The 20139-nt window shown below is 40.2% G+C and overlaps 1 long non-coding RNA gene across 1 annotated transcript; it reads right to left on the reverse strand.

Moving 5' to 3' along the window:
- Positions 1-3451: 3451 nt before the first annotated feature.
- Positions 3452-18003, reverse strand: LOC130597932 (uncharacterized). Its single transcript, XR_008971886.1, has 2 exons — positions 17857-18003; positions 3452-4007 (listed from the first exon to the last, which is right to left on the reverse strand). It is a non-coding gene; the product is annotated as an uncharacterized LOC130597932 (long non-coding RNA).
- Between the last annotated feature and the right edge of the window lie 2136 nt (positions 18004-20139).

The following is a 20139-nucleotide window of genomic DNA, read 5'->3' on the forward strand; positions in this document are numbered from 1 at the left end:
TAATTTTCCTTTCCTGGTAAAGATACATTGGTAGGAGTAGCAAGTGAGAGATGAACGACCAGAGCTAACAAGGAGAACAGTGAGTGGTGGGCACTGCCTTTGTATTGATTGGCCAGTTTGTTTATTTTTTTGTACTTTTCCATGTTTAGTCACAGAATTCCCAGCCCCAAGTTGGTTTCCACGGGGAACGAGAGCAGTGTCCTTTAACTCTCGTTAAAATCTCTTTCATGCAAAGGAGAGTGAAGCACTGGAATTTTGCCTGGGGAGGTAGTGGGATCTTCCCATCTGGAAGTTTTAGGAACAAGTTTGATAGACATCTGGTGAACATTTTGGGTCTGTGTGTGTTCTTACACCATGAGGGCTGAAATAGAAAATCCTTTTTTGTTGTCTTTTTCTTTAACTCTATGCACTAGATTTGTGACACCTAAACAGCTGTACTGCAACTTACCATGAGCCACTGGAAGCAATCCTCTTTTCTCTGCAGGATGGCTTTTGCACCTTCTGCCTTCCTTCTCCACTGATCTCCCATAGCTCATAGATATGAAAAGAGGAAATGCTGCATTTCCAGGAACCCAGAGCTTTATGTACTCAAGTTCCCACAGCTGCTGTCCCCATTAATCACTTTGGCTATATCTACATGCCCTGCTGTCTTGGCAGGCTGCAATTCAGTGCTGTAGGTCATCTTTTAGAGCACTTTTGATTCCTTTGGGAAGCGTACAGCACGCTGAGTCCTTGCCCCAGGAACTGACTGAGCAGAATAGCTCTCTTCAGAGAAAGAAGAAAAATCTCTTCCAAACCACTCTGGGAACACTCAGAAATCTCGTTTCTCAAAACATCTCCAGTATAAGCCTAAAAGCAACATCATTTCACTCAAGTGGCAGCTCCCCATGCCCCGGCGGTACACTGAGTACAGCTGGTTTGCACCTGATTTTCACAATATAATAGCAACTTCTGGAGTTGCCTCACCTTGACAGCTCAGTTGTTCTTAGCTGGAGTGCCCCCCAGCTATGACGAGACATGCACGCAAGTCAGACATGTTCAGGCATGATCTTCTGGCCTCTGCCAGTTCTCCTGCAGCTGGTGATGGAGACTTTGTGTCCTCCTGGCACCCACCAAACTGGGGAGCTGGCTCCCACCCAGCAGTTGTTCTAGCGCCTCAGGTGCTCATCCACCCAGGCTCTCAGCGCCAGCACCACAGGCATTACCTGCACGCTCCCATCACTGCTGAAAGCTCTTTTCACAGAATAGCCAGATTATGAATTATCAGATAACAAATGCTTCAGAAAAACATCTTGTCCTAAATAACCTTGCTAAATTAGAGACCAATATTCACTTTAGTCTCTCTAACCTGCACATATTGGCGTATGATTGAGACCAACCTAAAGGACAGAGTACTCTGATGGAGCATACTCAGAGGAATAAAGTCCTTGTTAATAGTCATAAACAACTGGTTGTCTAGGCCTAACTCCTTCCAAAACTGAAGGTCCCTACAGCTTGCTACCTTTGTGGAAGGTTTGAGGCACAGGCCTAGAGCTCATTTCATTGTTTGGTCCCATATTTTCCTCTGCACGTGGATACAAAATACTGAATCTTTAATTTGAAATGTACTGCATACACTGAAAGTGTGAATTTGTGACCTCTACTATAACAATTGAAGGGCTGGAATGGGTCCCCAGAAGCCACTGAGTCTATCTCCCTTCACTCAAACAAAATCAACTCTACCATGTCCTTCCTGACTGCTGCTTGGACAACCACAGGATAAAACTTCCCAGGGTGACAACTCCACACCCTTCTCAGGAAAGCAGCTCACAATTATCCTTACTGTTAAGGTTTTTCTGATGTCTAATCTAAAGCTTTTTGCTGTAGTGTAGTTCTTTCACATTTTACAGCATGTGAGAATTTAGCAGGGTATCAAGTAGAACAGAAGAGTTGCAAAAGATAAACCAGGATAGTACAAGCCTAATAGTTTCTAGTATTTCCTCTGCATGATGGATTATGTTTACTTGAAGAATATAATGGCAGGCTTTTTTTGAAAAGCATTCAGACAACTTGATGCAATATTAAATTTGACCTACATACAGAAGACCTCAAGTAAAACACAGTGCCTATTAATTTATATTCACATAACTAATACATATTCTTTAAATATTAATGATCAATTTCAGCATTGCTAAAGCAAGTAAGTGCGTGACAGTAGTGGCTCAAAAAGCTGTTTGAGAACAAGTATCTGAGCTGACATTATTGAGATGACTGGTGTGTCTCACAGCCCTCCCCTGAGTCATAGTCTTATGGTGACTCCTGTGCCATGTGGCCCCAAACTTTACCCTTCCAGTTTTGCTCCAGGTGTAGCAGGCAGGCTGCTCCTTATCCCAGCAAAGCTTGAACACCAGCAACGCAAGAAGGGCTACATCCCTGCTGTCCCCCATGCTGCTCATGTTTATCCTTCACCTAGAAGTGAAGGGTCTTCGAGCACCTGCATTATAACTGCAAACAAAGCTAGACATGATGGTCTTCTAGCACAGTAGGTGATCTGCCTCTTGGCAGATGGCAAACCTAGGGCTAAGGGCTCTCTTCCAGAAACGTAGTTCAGGAAAAAGCCTGTCTCAGGATGACTCCACGTTTCTCCTACTCTTGCTGTAGGAATCATGCTCAGACAGAGCTGGAGACAGCATAAGTACTACTGGGTTGAATGTAGAATGTGACAGCTCCTGAAGTCGACAAAGTGTCTGCTCAGCTGGCTGGGACGATGCTTCGCTGAGAGCTGAGCCAGTCACCCCACCTGCCTTACCTGAACAAGACAGACACTTCCTGTGCACCCGCTCCTGTACAGGCTGACTTGCCACCTTCCCCACTGTGGGAATCACTACCTGGAGACCACCACGATGTGAGCAGGAGATCAAACAGGCAGGGACAGTCAGGGCTGGTGGTGCCCCCAGGCCAGGGTTCTGGCTACAGACCAGGCAACTGAGGTAACAGGAGCTTATTTCCCTGTCTTGCACTCACAACTGAGTCGTCCCTCTCCTCTGCACAGCTCAGTTCTTTTATTATAAACATCATCTGTCCAGAAGAAGTCCTTTCAATTTCATGCCTTTTACATCCCTTCCTGCTCTCCGCAGACCAAGATGGCATCTGTTCCCATGGGGAGGAGTCCAAGGTCAGTCATTTGCATACAGAAGAATCTGCAAAAGCAGTTTATAACAACGGAGAAACCAAAAGTTCAAGACACTTGACTGTCTCTTATCTTTGCCCATGCAGACGCATAATAGGACCAATAGGGCCTTTATTCCTGATTTTTTCCATGCTTACATCCACTGTGATTTTTCTTGTATGGTGCAGGGCTGGGAGCTGGACTGGCACAGGCAGCACTGGCACAATCAAGTCTTACAGCCCTTGAGAAAAACTTACACATTTGCAGAGACATTTCACCAAGCAAAGAGATAATAATCTGCTATGACATTTATTGGTACATGTTTTATTGTGTTTAAAGTAAATGTCAAAACTGTACATAAGAACACAGCAAGCTACAATGCTGGACAATATCTTACATGCCCACGGTATGGATGCTTACCCATACATTTGCCTTGTTTCCTCCATATTTCTCAGGTATTATGTTGAATTTTATTTTTCTGTCCTAATCTGGGCTTCCCTTTGAGGGGAATCTTGCTCCTTCTCATCTACGGGGAACTTCTCCCACCCAAACCTCTCCTTTCCCCCTGATGATGTGGCAGTGATCAGCTGCACATGTTGTAACAGGTCACTTCTTGGTTACTGAAATTCACTAGCATAAAATAAGTACAAACCAAATGTGGCAACTGCATACATTGAATTTAAATGAACTGTCAACAGTCAGCTTGGAACACAGGTAGGAGCTAACTTTGTCTAGTACAATGAAGAGAATATGTTATTTGTCCGGTTGTAACATTAAGCCTAAAATGATCTCAGACATCCTCTGCTCCTGCCCTGCAACAAACCTGAAACTCAGTTCATGTTGCTGGCAACTGTGCTTTCTAGAAATAAAAAAAAAAAAAACAAAACAACTTATTACTTTCTTTCCTGTAAAGGATGTGTTTTTAGGAAATCACAACAACTGAAACTGTTCCACTTCTTAAAAGCACTTGTGTGCTTTTGGATAAAGTCCCATTTAATAGCAGTTTTATTTTCCTTGGAAACAACTTGACGTTAAATTCTTACAGGCAGAAGCTACTGGCCTTTGTATTAGGACATGCTGGCCAAGCCATGCTGTAATGAACTATTTTTATTTTCTCCTTCCTTTTCTGACACGAGGTCATGCCACGTTCTTCCCTGTTGAGCTAGCAAAAAAGCTTCCCAGCACCACAATCCTCTGTGCAACTGTTGCCCAGGTTCTTGTCCAGCCTCCTCCCTGCTTCTGGAATTTCAGACTATCGGGTTATGCAGATTTACCTCTTAAGACATTATGCTTTTTTCTGGAGGAGACTGAAACAATACAACCTTTAGCTCTGCTGCTTCTTAGCTATAGACATAAGGAGGAGGTATTTGTGTAAGAAAAGATCTGAATTGGCTGCCTAGGGTGAGAGGAAGGAGAGATCTGTCTACCTAAAGGTAGAACATTGCAGAAGATGTCCTTTTGGACAATTACAGCAAATATCCCTTTCCTCTTACCCTGCAATCATGCCTCCATGTGTGGGAACAAACCTGGTGACACTAAGGCAATGCTGAAGAAAGCATGAGCTCTACAGTGTGGCCCCTTAATCATGTGCTAACCTTCCAGATTTGGAGGCTTGCAAATGCCTTTTTAAGGTTTAGCCCTACATTTGCAAATTAAATGCATGCTTAGGTACCCTGTGAAAGAGTCCTTGATGTTCTAAGGCATTGTGCAAATGCAATTCCTATGCTGCACCTGGACTTCACATTAACAGAGCAAAACAAGACCGCTGGATCTAGAGAGCTAGAAACAGATTTAGCTGTCCATGTTGGAAATCCGTCCAGAAAGCATATTGGCTTTAATCACCCTTTACACAGGGTAATTATTTGTGTTTGAAAAATGTCGTTTCTTTCAATGACCTTATCTACTGCTAAAAAGAAGGGAGGAAATTGGGTTATACTGAAGCAGCATCCAGGCTTTCATTCACATTCAAGGATATTTGGTATTGTTATGATAATATGCTTGGCAAATAGAGCATGTAGCTGGATTGGAAAACTATTTAAAATTCAACAGCTTGGCTGTGTGGCTTATTCAATGAATTGTTCCTCGCACAAGCAGGATTTTTTTCATCCACTTTTAGCAGACCTACTTTTAGTGATCAGAATAGCGATTTATCTATGTGCATCTTAAGCAAGAAGTCTAAGTTAAGCTATGGCTAGAGCTCCTTTGGAAAGCTTTGCTAGCCAAACCACATCATTAAAACCCTCATAAAGATATAAATATAGGAGTAAATAATGTACATAGAAGTGCAGCTTATGCTGGGCAGGGCATGGGCAGTATCTGCATTAACATGAACTATTCTGTAACTAAATCTACTTTGGGATGTTTTTGTCAGTTTCACTGAATCAGAGCAAGTAAGGTGGAAAAGTCTACCAGTTCAGTTATATTCTAAACAGGTGGAAATAATTTTGTGGACTGAGAATCCTTCAGAAGAGAATTTTACTCCATGCAAATAAAGGCTTCTTATTTTCTTGTTCTTGCTGTGATGGTGGCATAAGGTCATGGGGAAGACAAGGTTTATAGATGGAGTTAACATTTTGTGTTAGATCAACTAGTATAACTGGAAAAATTAAATGTGTTTTTGTGCACACAAGCCCTTCTTTCTGTCTAAAAGCTCATCTAGTTTTTCCAGCCATGCCAGGTGGGCTGATAAAGGTGATAGGCTGAGTTAATAAAGGATGATAGTAGGAGAATCAAGACAAGGGTGAGACAGAGCAGGCTGGTCCATACGCACTTTAAGAGCATATTATTTACTTTTAGGCCTATATGTCTTGTATAGGTCTACTCAGGTTACTAAAATCTGATCTAATCTGAGCTATTTAATTCCATTTTATAAGAAATATACAGAAGCCAACACTGTTGATATAATCTTGAAATTACACATCAACTAGAACTATTTCAGTGCTGTGTTTTTGTTTTTTTATTTTAAGTTATTAATTTTCTAAGAAAAATAGGATTTGTAACAGATCATTACTTTGTCCCTAATGGAAGTGATCTCATGCGCAGAACACCAAACTGCTGACTGGATTTAATCCAAACATTTTAAACAAGAACATCTGGTTGAAAGAGGATAATGCTAGAAAATTTCTTTTTAAGAACAAAACAGTGTTTTGAACAATACTGTGGCTTATATACAGTAGCTCCTGTAAAGAAATAAGTACAATAATGGTTTTGGGTTTTTTAACTACATTTAAATCCACCAGGAACTTTCTAGAATCTTTATAAAAAGTATTTGCATATTTCACATTTAGAACTATGATAAACCAGAAAACTTGGTTCACAGGCAAGGGTGAGACTGACAACACAACAACTCAATTGAATAATAAAACTAGTTCCTGAGGCTCTAGTATCCTTACCCCTACCTTGGAGAAAGGGGTTATGAGGAAGGTATAAAATCCTTAATATAGCACTGACCTGTCAAATATTTCTGTTTTCTATAAAGAACTAAAACTACAGAGTTATGCATCCTGTGCCTTCTAAACCAGGATATAACAGAGAAATATGCAGCCTATTATAATACATTGCATTGCCCTAATGGCAAAATAGAATGGAAAAAATTACAGTCAGAAAAAGAAATAATCTATCTAGTTCTCTACTGAATTTTGTAAAATGATGCTAAAAACAGCCTGGGTAAGCAAATCACCCTTTGTCAAATTCTTCTGATTTTCCAAGTAATTTCATCTCTCCATTTCTTATGATTTTCATATGAGAAAAAAAAAAAAGGAAAAATATCTACACACTTTATCTCAGCTATTTAGATGTAGTCTCATAGCAAAAATAGCAGAAAAAATGAACATAGAAACAAATGAAAGATCTAGTTGACGTTTTATCAGTTTCTAATATACACCTGTGAGATTATTAAGCACAGCACATGTGAAACCATAGACAATAGCAATTAAGATGAAACAGGGGTAATATTTTTAGGGGAGTGGTATGGACAGTTACTTTTGTAATGTCTTCATGCATTGAGTTTGAAAGCTTTGTTAAGTGAAGTAATAGAGAACTTTTAGCCTTGCATCTTTATGAGACAATGAAGTCAAGACACTTGCAAACTTCATGTTGGACTACTGCTACTCTTCTAACAATATGAGTGATGTAAGTACAGTGCTATTCAATCAAATAAGATAATCAGAGTCTACTGGGTATGTCTTCTAATGAATATTGCATATAAATATGCATATGAAGTGGATACTTTTAACAATAAAAACCTACAAGCTTGGTTGTTCAGTTAGAAAACAAACTGTTGCAGTAATGTTCTCTCTGGTATATACCATCTGCTTAGCTCTTGTCAAGATAATGAGCATGGTAACAACTTTTAGGGTTTTACTTTGTTATAAAACAATAATACCTGTTCTATGCCATTATTCTTTTTCTACTGTACAATGTACATTTACTATAATAAATCTAATACCTTCTACACACATTTTTAGGGAATAACTATGCAATTGCTCTTTTTCATCTGTACAGAATATTCAATGTGGGAAATAACTGTGGTATTTACTCAAAAGCATTTCAGCTCTACTGAATCAGCAAAAGTAACATGTGATGACATGGAATAAAAGACAACTTTTTAACAGATAATATTACACAGCCAAATTGGCTTTAGGACTGGGATGATACAGCACTCTTCTTGCCATACGTGTTGTTGCAAACAATAAAGGTTTTCTCATTGGAATTTGCAAAACAGATGTTGAAGAGGAAAAACAAGAGTCAGGCTGGCCTTTGATATCTTTGTTGACTCTGCAGGAAAACTAATGAAGCACGCATCTTTAAAAAAAGTAGATTAATGTGGCTGAACCACAGACAGCAAAATTCACTGCTCAAACAGTTTGAAGTCCTTAAAAATGATTTCTATCTATTCTCTGCTCTCTAAGGAGAAGGATGATGAAAGCCCTGTGCAATGGATATTTGAATCTGGTCCAGGGTGCTTGTTATTTAAACACATGGTGAAAGTTTTTCCTGGGACTATGAAAGCAGATGATTTTCTAGGTGTATTGTCATTTCTAGACAGCTTGTCAGTCTTTTTCTTAAATATGATACTTCATTATATTGTCAGAAATAAAAGCAATGCTACTTATGATATATTGTGGGAGAAGTAGTAATAGTTGGATACAGGGATAGCTATGATGGATTGGGCAACTAAGGGAAGAATGTGCCAGTGCAAAATGAAACATTAAAATAGCTGTACTGAGATCTGATGGCTCTTTCTTTAGTTTAGCATTATAGGGCATGGCAAAGACTCAAATGCATTACAGCTTCTCTGTTTTCTTTTCCTCCGTTGCAAGTTTTAAATTATCATGGAGCAGTAAAATGTATGTATCTTAATAGCTAATGGGAAAACCCTTCATTAGCTTTGACATGGTGCATATTCTTCACTTCCACCCTATTTACTGGTCAGAGAAGTGGGGAGTGGAAGCATTTCTTGTGCCTTCCAGCAAGTAAAGTAGGTGAAAAGGTGCTTCTAAAGTTGTAGTCACTGCTCCAAGAAATTCTTACGTATTTGAGCAATGTGGTCTAGTGGAAGGTGTCTCTGCCCATGGCAGGGGGGTTGGAACTAGATGATCTTTGAGGTCCCTTCCAACCCAAACCATTCCATGATTCTATAATTCTATAAATTCTTTCCAAATAGGGCAGAAAATTTACAGCTAGACTGGGATCGTTTAAGCAAAGCCTCTAATATCACTTTAGGCTGCCTAGGTAATTCTACGGGGATTGCAGTTGCCACTTCAGAAAGGACTCAGTCTCCTTCATATCCTGTAGCTTTCCTACCAGCCCTATCCACATGTCTTAAGGACCTGAAGATTTCTAAATTGCCCTAGCCATCTGTTTGGGGGCAGTTAAACTGTACCTCCGATGTTCACACACTGAGACAAGGTGAATACTAAGGATCTGACACCATTTTTACTTCTCATTGTCATTTGTTGTCAGCAGCAGTGCTGAAAAGCTCTGCAGACTTGCCTCAACCTACCAAATGGAGAAGTTTTTGAGCTTGCCATCTCATATATGTTACTACACCGTGGGCACTCCAGTTCTCAGACTCAGTAGTACTTCTGAATTTGCCATACACAAACATGAACAAAAAGTATTTTCCATTTCCACCTACCCATGGGAAAATCATGCCTAACACTGACTATCTGAACAGGACATTTCCACCTACCCATGGGAAATCATGCCTAACACTGACTATCAACTTCTAAACCTGAAGGGTTCTTTGTTCACTCTTCGCTTCCACCTTGTCCTGGGTTCAGCAGTAGCAGTCATGTTTTTTCCTTTGTGTTAACTGGTGCAGTGCTGTGTTTTGACTTCTAGTTTGAGAACAGTGTTGGTGAAGCCGATGTTTTCGGTTGTTGCTAAGTGATGTTTACCCTGACCAAGGACTCTGTGAGGCTCATGCTCTGCCAGGGAGGAGGGGAAGCTGTGAGGAAGCAGAGACGGGGCGCCTGACCCGGGCTAGCCGGGGAGGTATTCCATACCACAGCACGTCATGCCCGGTGTGGGGGGTAACTGGGAGTTACCCGGAAGGACAGGGGCTTCCGGGTGGAACTCGCTTTCTTGGCCGGTGGTATCGTATTCTCTTCTCTTGTTATTTTCCCTTATCATTGTTTTAGATGATAGTAGCGGTGGTGATTTGTTGCTGGACTGTTCTTGTCTCAACCCGTGGGAGTTGCACTCTCTCGATCCTCCTCCCCGTTCCTCCGGGAGCGGGGAAGGGGAGAGCCCCGGTGCAGGGGGGGGGGAGACGGACACGGACCTTGATTGCTGTCAGCTCGGCACCACTCACTGGGAGTGAGTGAACAAGTTACCTGACTGGGTTTAAACCACTGAATCTGCTTAACTCTTGAAATCAGTAGTGGGCAAAACACACTCTGTATGCGTGTTAGCATGGTGATTCCCATCACCATCAGCAAACAAGTCTCAACAGCATTAAAAGGCCATTCAAAAAATTCAAAACTCTCAAATGTAAATGGTCTGGGGGGACGACTAGGAGGGTAAAAGGATGTCTCCTTCACAGGTTGAGCACCTGAGAAGGAGAAAAAGATGTGTAATTGCTAAGCACCTCCATCATATACCTCCCAAAGTATAAAGGTGGTGACCACACTGGGAACATAAACCAGATCAGTTTCATGATCAATGATTCTATTGTATTACAAGTCATTACCATAAAGTACAATGGGACAAAAACCTTAGCCCAAGCCCCACACTTGAAAAACACTAATATAGCAAATAGCGGATGGACGTAAGATACGATATACTGAAACTGTGAGATCAAGAGGAACAACCTTGAGAGCCAATAAATCAGCATTGTGACGAGTGACTATCAATCCAGTCAGATCTGTTCTTATCTCAACCCCTCGTGCCCCACGTTGGGCGCCAAAAAGAACTGTTGTGGTTTAAACGCAATCAGGTAACTTGTTCACTCACTCCCAGTGAGTGGTGCCGAGCTGACAACAATAGCGGACCTTATCCGTCTCCCCCCCCCCCCCGGAGGAACGGGGAGGAGGATCGAGAGAGTGCAACTCCCACGGGTTGAGACAAGAACAGTCCAGCAACAAATCACCACCGCTACCATCAGCTAAAACAATGATAAGGGAAAATAACAAGAGAAGAGAATACGATACCACCGGCCAAGAAAACGAGTTCCACCCGGAAGCTCCTGTCCTTCCGGGTAACTCCCAGTTACCCCCCACCCCGGGCATGACGTGCTGTGGTATGGAATACCTCCCCGGCTAGCCCGGGTCAGGCTCCCCGTCCCTGCTTCCTCACAGCTTCCCCTCCTCCCTGGCAGAGCATGAGCCTCACAGAGTCCTTGGTCAGGGTAAACATCACTTAGCAACAACCGAAAACATCGGCTTCACCAACACTGCTCTCAAGCTAGAAGTCAAAACACAGCACTGCACCAGTTAACACAAAGGAAAAAACATGACTGCTACTGCTGAACCCAGGACACACCTGCATAGCATCCAGAGGTGAAAATAACCCATGCTTTGCAATTGCCATGATGGCTGTTAGGAAAGTTCAAGAGCATGGAGACTACCAGACCCATGTACTGTTGAATGAAAAGCATTCACAGTCCAAAGCCACCAATGGAGAGCCTGTCTCCCATGATCTAGCTTGATACCTTCATGACCCATGGGGACCCCTGAGAGAAATCTTAATGTATGGCCATAATAATGTATGATATTAGTGAAAATACTAAGAATACAAAAGACCTAGAAGAATACAACCTCTATGAGACCTAGGAACAGGTGTGAGATTCAGCTGATCAGAGAACTGGATGTTTTGAATGTGTACTTCACCCGTTTTTATTGTAGAATGCACTGAAATACATACTGAAAGAGCATACTGAAAGAGCTGTCAGTATGGCTACTTATCAGAGTGCTAGTTTGCAGTGATTTATAATGCATTGTGTTTTATTCTGATAGGACAATGGGTAATGGGTTAAAACTTAAACAGGGGAAGTTTAGACTGGATATAAAAAGGAAATTCTTTACTGTAAGGGTGGTGAGGCACTGGAATGGGTTGCCCAGGGAAGTTGTGAATGCTCCATCCCTGGTGGTGTTCAAGGCCAGGTTGGACAGAGCCTTGGGTGACATGGTTTAGTGTGAGGTGTGAGGTGTCCCTGCCCATGGCAGGTGAGTTAGAACCTGATGATTTTAAGGTCTTTTCCAACCCTAACTATTCTATGATTCTGTGATTTCAAATATGCATCCTGCTTTCCAGGAGAGGGCAGTCCATTCCCAGGATCAGTTGGCTCCCATCACGTTCTTCAACCAAGAAGTGTTAACTAGAAACTGGCCAAGTTTCTTTGGCGAGGCATAACCAAGATCCCATATTAGACAAAACTCTCTTGGACAAGGCAAACTGAAGGTTCATCACTGTCTCCCTGAAGAAGAAAAAATATGAATATGCTAGTGATAGTACATCATTAATCAGTAATGTGCAAAAAGGAGGCACAGAAGTGGAGTGAATATATCACCACAGCTGTAAAAGGACAAATAAACAGCATGACCTGAACTTTGGCTAGGGAAGACTTCTCCCTATTACACAATTATTGTAAATCTTTATGCTATAAAGCCATAAATGCTCTAGAGACAGACATGAACTAAAACTGGGCTTATATTTCATGTAATTTCATACTTCAATTCATTTCTTTTCATTACTTTTCATACTTGTATTTCATATTTTTATAGAACAATGTGAGAAGTTATTTCTGCAAACAGCATGTAATGAGTCAGACTGTTTTCTTCACTTAGAATTCCTGTCCTCCCTCTACCCTTCTCTGTCAGATATGTGATTCATCCAAAAGAGCTTTGAACTCTGCTCTGAAGTAAAAAACAGAGTAGCCACATCAACAGGATACAGCAGCTGAAGTAATTAGCTTTAACAGCATCTGGCACAGACACTCTCGAGCTTGTCTGAGATAGTATGCTAATGTATTATATTTCATGGTTACTGAAATCCATAAAAGATACTGGTTTCTCTCCTGACATGGTGCAGCAGCACTAGCGTGGTGCTCAACAGGAGTCAGTGAGTCCTCTGCAGCAGCTCAGGTTATCAGCTGACATGAGTTTACCTGCAGCAGTTGTTGTACTTCATTGAAATCTGCACTGCAGAAGATCAGTGTAACAAACTCAAGGAAGGAGAAGGTGATTTCTTTAACAGAGGAGTTGATATTACCTATTCAAACTCATTCACTCGCAAATTTTATCTGCTCACATTCCTACACCCACATGCCCCCAAGCACTTCTTGGCACTATGTCTCTACATATCCAGTCGGTCTACCCAGGATCACAAGGGATGCTGGCTCCTGAGTCCTCATCATGTCTCTGGGTTTATTTTTTATTAGCAATGGCTGATTAACCTTTGGACAGATCTTTTACATCATTTGGGAGTCAAGAACTGTAATGAGGTGGTCTTTTCCTACAGCGTGTCTTCCTGATTGGTTAATAGAAAAAATAATGACATCATGTAGTGTGCAGTCATGTAGTTCAAGTGCTAGAAAAGGAAGGACTAGGCACCTTTCAGCTAGGAAAAGGAAGGACTGTGTACCTTTCAGCTCTTTTAGATGGAGTGTAGAGCATACATCACCTTAGTAATAAATTAAAAACTGAACTAAAAATACTAACAAAGAACTTTTATTTACTTAGTGAATCAAGGAGAAACTTGAGATACATATAATAATATAGGCAATCAGTGAATATATTCAGGACCAAAGAACTTGAAAAATAAACTCCTAGGAGCAATATACTTTCTACAGGTTTGCAATATGGATAGAAAAAGATAAGCTTACCCAGTGCATTAGGATGAAGAACTTCATACTACAGAGTTGAAGGACAGAGGTGTTCATTGCAAGGGAAGAGTACTGGCTGTTTTATATTAGGAAGGTGTTACTAGGTTACAAATACGTGCAAAACTTGGAATTTGATCTCAGTTCACTATATTAGCTGGAAATTGGACCTATATCTTTTCTGTATTATTTTTAGTGCATTTGCTATCTCACCATCTACCCATAATACAGTCAAATCCACTTTCTACAAGTTCCTTCAGAATCTGAGACAAGTGCTGAAGACGTGCATTTTATAGGCAGGGGGATGTATCCTCCACAAGGCAGCAGTGATCACAGAACAGTTCCCTCCAACTTTACAGCAGTTGACTAGGTGGACAACCATAAATACTTATGGCACATTAATACACATGCAGAACAAAGACTAAGTTTGAGAACTTTTTTCTATTGCAGTACTTTTAATAGTAAGTACCATTGCAGAGTGAATGTTTTGTTAGCTGCGGTGTCCTTTGTCAGAAAATTTTACCTTTCTCCTCCCCTTCCTTTTCATTGAGAGTTTTGCTCCTGTGAACTTAAGGAAGGGCAAGGGTTTTTGTTTGTCTGTGCCTTCTGGCGTCTCCCTTGCCCTGGTGCACTCCCTAATCCTAAATCATCTGCCACTCTTGCCAGACCTTTAGTGTGACCTGCCATACTGCCAGGATCATGCTGTCTCTTACTGAGTCAGAAGTACACAGAAAAGACTGCCTTCATTTCAACACTATATCTACAACCCATCTCAGAGGGTGATCTGTGTCCATGTCCCACACTGGATGTATTACTAGAAATCTTCAGATTCTTGAGACACGTGGATGAGGCTGGTAGGAAATACAAGCAGTCTTTTCCTTGTCCTACACTCATCCCAGTGCTAGAATGTTCTTGCAGTGATCCTCATCCTTCCAGCCCATCTGGTAATGACTTCAAGTATCAGCATGTTTTGTCTGTTGAAGATGAGACAAAGACTACATCTATACTAGTAAACTAAACATGGCCAGGGTCTGTACTTGCACACTAATCCATGATTGTGCAAGCTGTTAGCCCAAACCCCAGCGTAACTCTGACCAATCCTGGCTATTGTGGTCTCCCACAGGGTGAAGATGTAGTCTGGGGGCTGACAGAGTCTAGGGATTTTGCCAGCAGGCAGCGTAACTGTCCATTTTGTTCTTGATAAAACCTAGCAAATGTTTGTAGAGATATAACTGGAGGCTGTACAAATGTTCTGACTGGCTGAGTAATGCCTGAATGATGTAGTATTCATCTTTACTGACATTCATTAGAACATATATACAACTGCAGAAAATACCGGGTTGTTTTTCACTCACATTGGAACTGAACCGTATCTTTCCCAAGTGGGAGCTTACCATAAAATTAAAAAGATTTTATTTTTTATTATCAGAAACTGAGAAAACAACAAGTGAGTCTTCTATAATTTTTAGGTCCAAGGAGCCATGAGCACATATGCATGTGAATTTAAGTAGGGATTCCTATTTAGCAATTGAACTATTGAACTATTTCCTCACATAAGTGTTTGCACTATGAAAGCTGGATAGGACAGTGAAGGGAACGTTCTTCCTCTCCCCAAGCATTTTAAAGATCTCAATTAATTTCTTCATCTTAAATCAGAACACTGACAAAGTCTCCAACAGTTCCACAAACAGAAACCTTTCACACACAACAAAAAAGTGTGATTTGGGATGGAATAGAAAATAAGAGATGAGCTGTTAGCAGGTTTGAACAGAGATTTATGTGGGAAGAAGTAATGATACACTGGAAGGATTTAGGGAAAAATGACAGATGAGAAAGCTGTTGAAGACAGGAATCAGTTAACTATATTAGTCTTCTCGTTTCCATTCCAGTTTACAACGAAGGGCAGGCTTGCTAACCATTGTGATTGCTTTGCCATATGAAATACTGTCCCGGCCACTGATAAATGCTGAACTGCTCTATTCTTCCATCTATTGCTCCCTAAAGCACTTTAAAGGCTATTGCAGCTCTTTCAAATATTTATAAAGAAACAGTTTTGGAAAGCAGACAGCTATTCTGCCATATGTCTGAATGGCTGTGCTTCAGTATGTTCTTGAAGAGTAATGACAACTCTTCAATTTTTTCAGGACAATTTAAAAGGACTCTCTTCATTTACATTTAGTCCACAATTTGAGTATAACAAAAACATGACTAAAGGGTAATTTTTAACGTTTGGACACGTAAATTTTTTTTTTTTATCAAGGATATTCCCTTCTACTTTAAAGTACTGTAAGGCAACTGGGTGGAAAGAGAAGGCAACTGGGTGGAAGGAGAAAGCAATTGCCTAACATAATGCAAAAACCACAAAACAAACATACATATTTGGGAAATCCCTTGCTGTTCTGTTGTGATGATGTGGCATGCTTGGCATTTCTTTCCTCTGACAGTAAAAGAAACTGTTCTATGGTAATCCAAGCCTGTCTCTCCTGATAACACTCCTCTGGTCTTGAAGACTGCATTGACATATCACTATCTGTAATGAACAGCAGAAATCAATACCTTAATTAATAAATTTTAATAATAACACCCAAAACCTTCAGGAAAGTGAGTTAGAAAAATCAGACATATTGGTAAGCAGTCACAGGAATGTTTGGGAATAAAGACCAGAAGGCATTTGTAAGGGTGTCTGGAACAATTTCGTGCAACAGATGGTACTTGGTACGAGCACTTGCATTTCAATTTCACTTCTGCACACTGCATTTGTTTGTATCAGGGAAGCAAAAACTTCACATACAGCTCTAACATTTGTTCAAATGTAATTCTTCATTACTTACATTTAGGAGATTAATGTGCAGGATTTTAAAAAACTGATTGCTATCCTTCTATTTTTTTTTCCTTTCATCCTCATTTTCACCTTCCGCCCACCCTGTCAATACATCCAAAAGGAGATGTGGTGCCAGTATTTTGATTATATCTTTAGTTGCATTCACTGCATACACACACTGGTATGTTCTTATATTTACTTACATTTTAAAAGAAACCTACAACTCTCTAGTGTAAAACCATCAGCATCAGTTTTCCTGTTACCAAGAGGCCCTACTTTCTATCCATGGCTGAGATAACTTTGCAGCATGCACACAAGATCAACGAACACTCAATGGTACTGAGCAGAGTTTTAGGAGAGATTTTTACAACACAAATGATGACCTTCCATTATATTTTGTGTTTCTGTAGCATAGCTGTATTTCACACATTCCCCCCCCCCCCCCCCCATCTTCCCAGGGTTTTTTGATGCTGTCTCTGGACACTGAGGAATGCCATAATACTGCCATCATGTTATGTTGGTGGTAGCATAGCACCAGGGCCTCTTCTTACCGTCTGGGCTCCTATAATGATTTATATCTACGCTCCTGAAATAGATACATAGAGTGGAAATAACAGCATTCTAGAAATCTGAAACCAGCTGTTGTATGAAGATATAAAGTATTTTCCTAACCTGTTTAATATTAGTCTTATTTACTGGGTAGTTATCATCACATATAAAACATCATCCCATGTTGCTGTTCATTCACAACAGAGATATATTATTTCAATAAACTACTGTTTTGGAAGTGATCAACAAACCCTGTAACAAACAGGGTCTTTTGCTGGCCTTTATATGATTAGTTTTTCATGTTTCAACTTGTCTTCTTTGCACTTGCAGTTAAACATGCCTACTCTGTCTTATGTATACTGACAGCTGACCACTAATACTGGCTCCTATTCAATATGCTGACCAGTTTCAGGGGGCTTTTGCACTGGACCAGTTATGGGGAGACATACTCTGACTTTTGTGGGGAGGATTTTGCCCTGATAATATATTTTCAAACATAATTGGACTTCTGAAGGGTGTTCTGCACTTCCTTTTAACAGCAATCAGGCAGAAATATGACCAAGACGAACATGATCCCACACCACCAGGCTCAAGAGCATAGTCTTGATAGATTGAATGAGCAGCAGCACTGGACAGGAAAATGTGAAAAGTCAGCTGGAAGAACAAAGTTGGAGAAAGCAGGAAAAAGTGAGGGTAAGAGGCAAGAATAAGGTATGAGCAGGAGCACTGCAGGGTACAGCGAAGTAGAGAAATCCAACCCTAAGAAGCCAAATCTATGTACAGTAACTGGACTTTATCAAACTACATTTTAGTGGCTGGGTTATGCTACAAGTCCAAAAGAACAAATGAAGCCTTATCAATAAAAATGCTCTAAATTCACATGTAAAGCAAATCCCTCATTCAAAATGAAACAAACACAGAATATGAATATTCTCTCCTCCTTAAATATCTCACAAAAGAAAATAAATATCATGATAGAGAAGATAGTGGGGAGAATTGAAGGAAGAAACGTACATATTCTGGCCTTTACACTCTGGGATGCCACAGTAATCTAATCTGGTAGCAGGATTGGTTGTGAAACACCATGGCCTATTTCCATTCCCGTCAGGACTGCTGCAGTAGTTTTCTTCAACTCCACATGAGTGAAAATTTTATGTGTGATGCACTAATAGAAAGAAAAATACCATTACAGATTAAGCAATTGTTTATTTTCCTTTTTTCCAAATGTTTGTGGCTAGTTCATGCAACCTGAAAGCCAAGAAAATGGATACACCTCTTGTGGATCTGTGTCTCTGCCTGAGCATTTTTCCATAAGATAAGCTGTCATAAAAAGCCTCTCTATCACCACTGGAATGACCCAAAGAACCACCAGCCTCATGACCACAGTTCACAGGAAATTCAGCAGTCTTAAAGGGCAACAGTACTCCTCTGTATTTTCATGCAGCTGATCTATTTCACTTTTATTGCCATATCGATCTTTTCTAACTTACAAGGTTCAAATGCAGAACTATGACTTTTTTTTTTTGGAAGATACAGAAAGAGGACACTGATGAAACAAGAGTGGACTTCCAGTAACATGAATGTCAGACCTGTGTGAATCTACCTGAAGAGCAGATATACTTTCCTGCATGCTTCTCATATATCAACAATAACTTATTAGCAGTGAAAAAGCTTATCAGAATAATGATACTATTTCAGTTTAATTTTTCATGTATTACTTTCTACCTAAACAACAAAATCCTGGCCCCATTTAAGAATGAAATTTTCATTGCGTCATTTTTTCCAAGTGAGTGTTTAGATTGAACAACGACCACAAAAACTAGAAGCATATTGATACCATTTTAATCAAAATGGGACAAATTACATGGTGTCTTAAAAGATATCTGTCTTGCTTATTTTTGTAGTAAGAGATAAAAGTCAGAGTGAGAGAGATGTTGAGGAAACGATTATAAATTAACCTCAGCAATAAGTAACTGCCTTTGATAAACTATAGTATAAATTGATTACATCACTCTATTAATAGTTTAGAAATGTTCATTCATAATATTTAGACAAATACGAGAAGAACAAACTTTGACGTGTGGTGTGTGCTACCCGCCCACCTCTGGCATCACATCCCATTCTGAGTTCTGTCTTTTATTCCCCTGTAATCCTCCCTCTTTCTTTTCTTGCATTCTAGAAGATAAACTGAAACAAAATACATTGACGATGAATCAATGTCAATTTACGTGTCTTACCTGACATTTTGCACTTCTGCTATAACATAGTGAATTTCAAGCCTCAAACATGCACAAACATGCATGTTATTCCACTATCATCAATAAAAGAAAATTAAAGGTATTAACAGAGTTAATAACTTATTAACTTATACATGGAAACTCATTAAAGGTGTCCTGTTATCAACAGGAAAACCCTAAGAGGGGACAGAATATGAGGAGCAATAGGCCATTTTGTTCAAACTCATCTCCTGCTAGAGTTTCTGGCAGAGTGAGACTATCTGCAACTTCCCATGGGGTATTTGTGCTAAAATGTTATTTCTTTCATGTGTATTAATGGTGTCAAACAATAAAGCTCACTCTTCTGGAAGTGGTACAGGGTAGTGTTGCTGAATAGGTAGTGAGAAACACACGAGAAGGCAGGGAAAGACCTTCAGCAGTACAGAGTACTGCTTCTTAAGACAAATACTAGCTTAGTGGATGGCAGAAGAGTTTTACCAGTCAATGCCCTGAGACTTTGCACTATTCCATTTTAGATCTCACTTGTATTTTTCTAGCATGTTAGATCCTTATCTTGTAAATGCCTTCTTCAAACAGGTGATATGATGATAAATATATGTAGTTATGAATTAATCATATGTGATAGCAAGGAGGTCCTTGGAAGCATGTAGATAGTGAGGCAGAACACTTCTCTTGACACCCCCTTACAGGATTATAAAGCAATGAATTTGTGAGCCATCTGTGACTCCATCTCTAATCCTAGACTCCTTGTGTTCTTCAAATTGGCTCCAGTTCAGGTACTCCTGCATTTTTACATATAAATAAATGTACATTCTAGCTGGTTCACATTGAATAGAAGACTGCTTGGCTGGGATGCACACTCAAATGTGAGTGAGACAACTGAATCTCTAAGGAGCAGCAAGAAAAGAAAAATGTGATCTGACAAGGGTTTCAAAATAAATATTTAAAAACTGAGTTCAAAATATAAGCAATATGCGCTGCCATGGTTTGAAACCCATTCTATTATAAGCACAGGAATAGCACAGGAGAATTGATCAGGACAGCCATAAAAATAAACTCT

This window comes from Pezoporus wallicus, unplaced genomic scaffold (genome assembly GCF_028554395.1).
Source record: "Pezoporus wallicus isolate ANWC-B61680 ecotype Strahan unplaced genomic scaffold, APGP_CSIRO_Pwel_v1 scaffold_6362, whole genome shotgun sequence".
NCBI lineage: Eukaryota > Metazoa > Chordata > Aves > Psittaciformes > Psittacidae > Pezoporus > Pezoporus wallicus.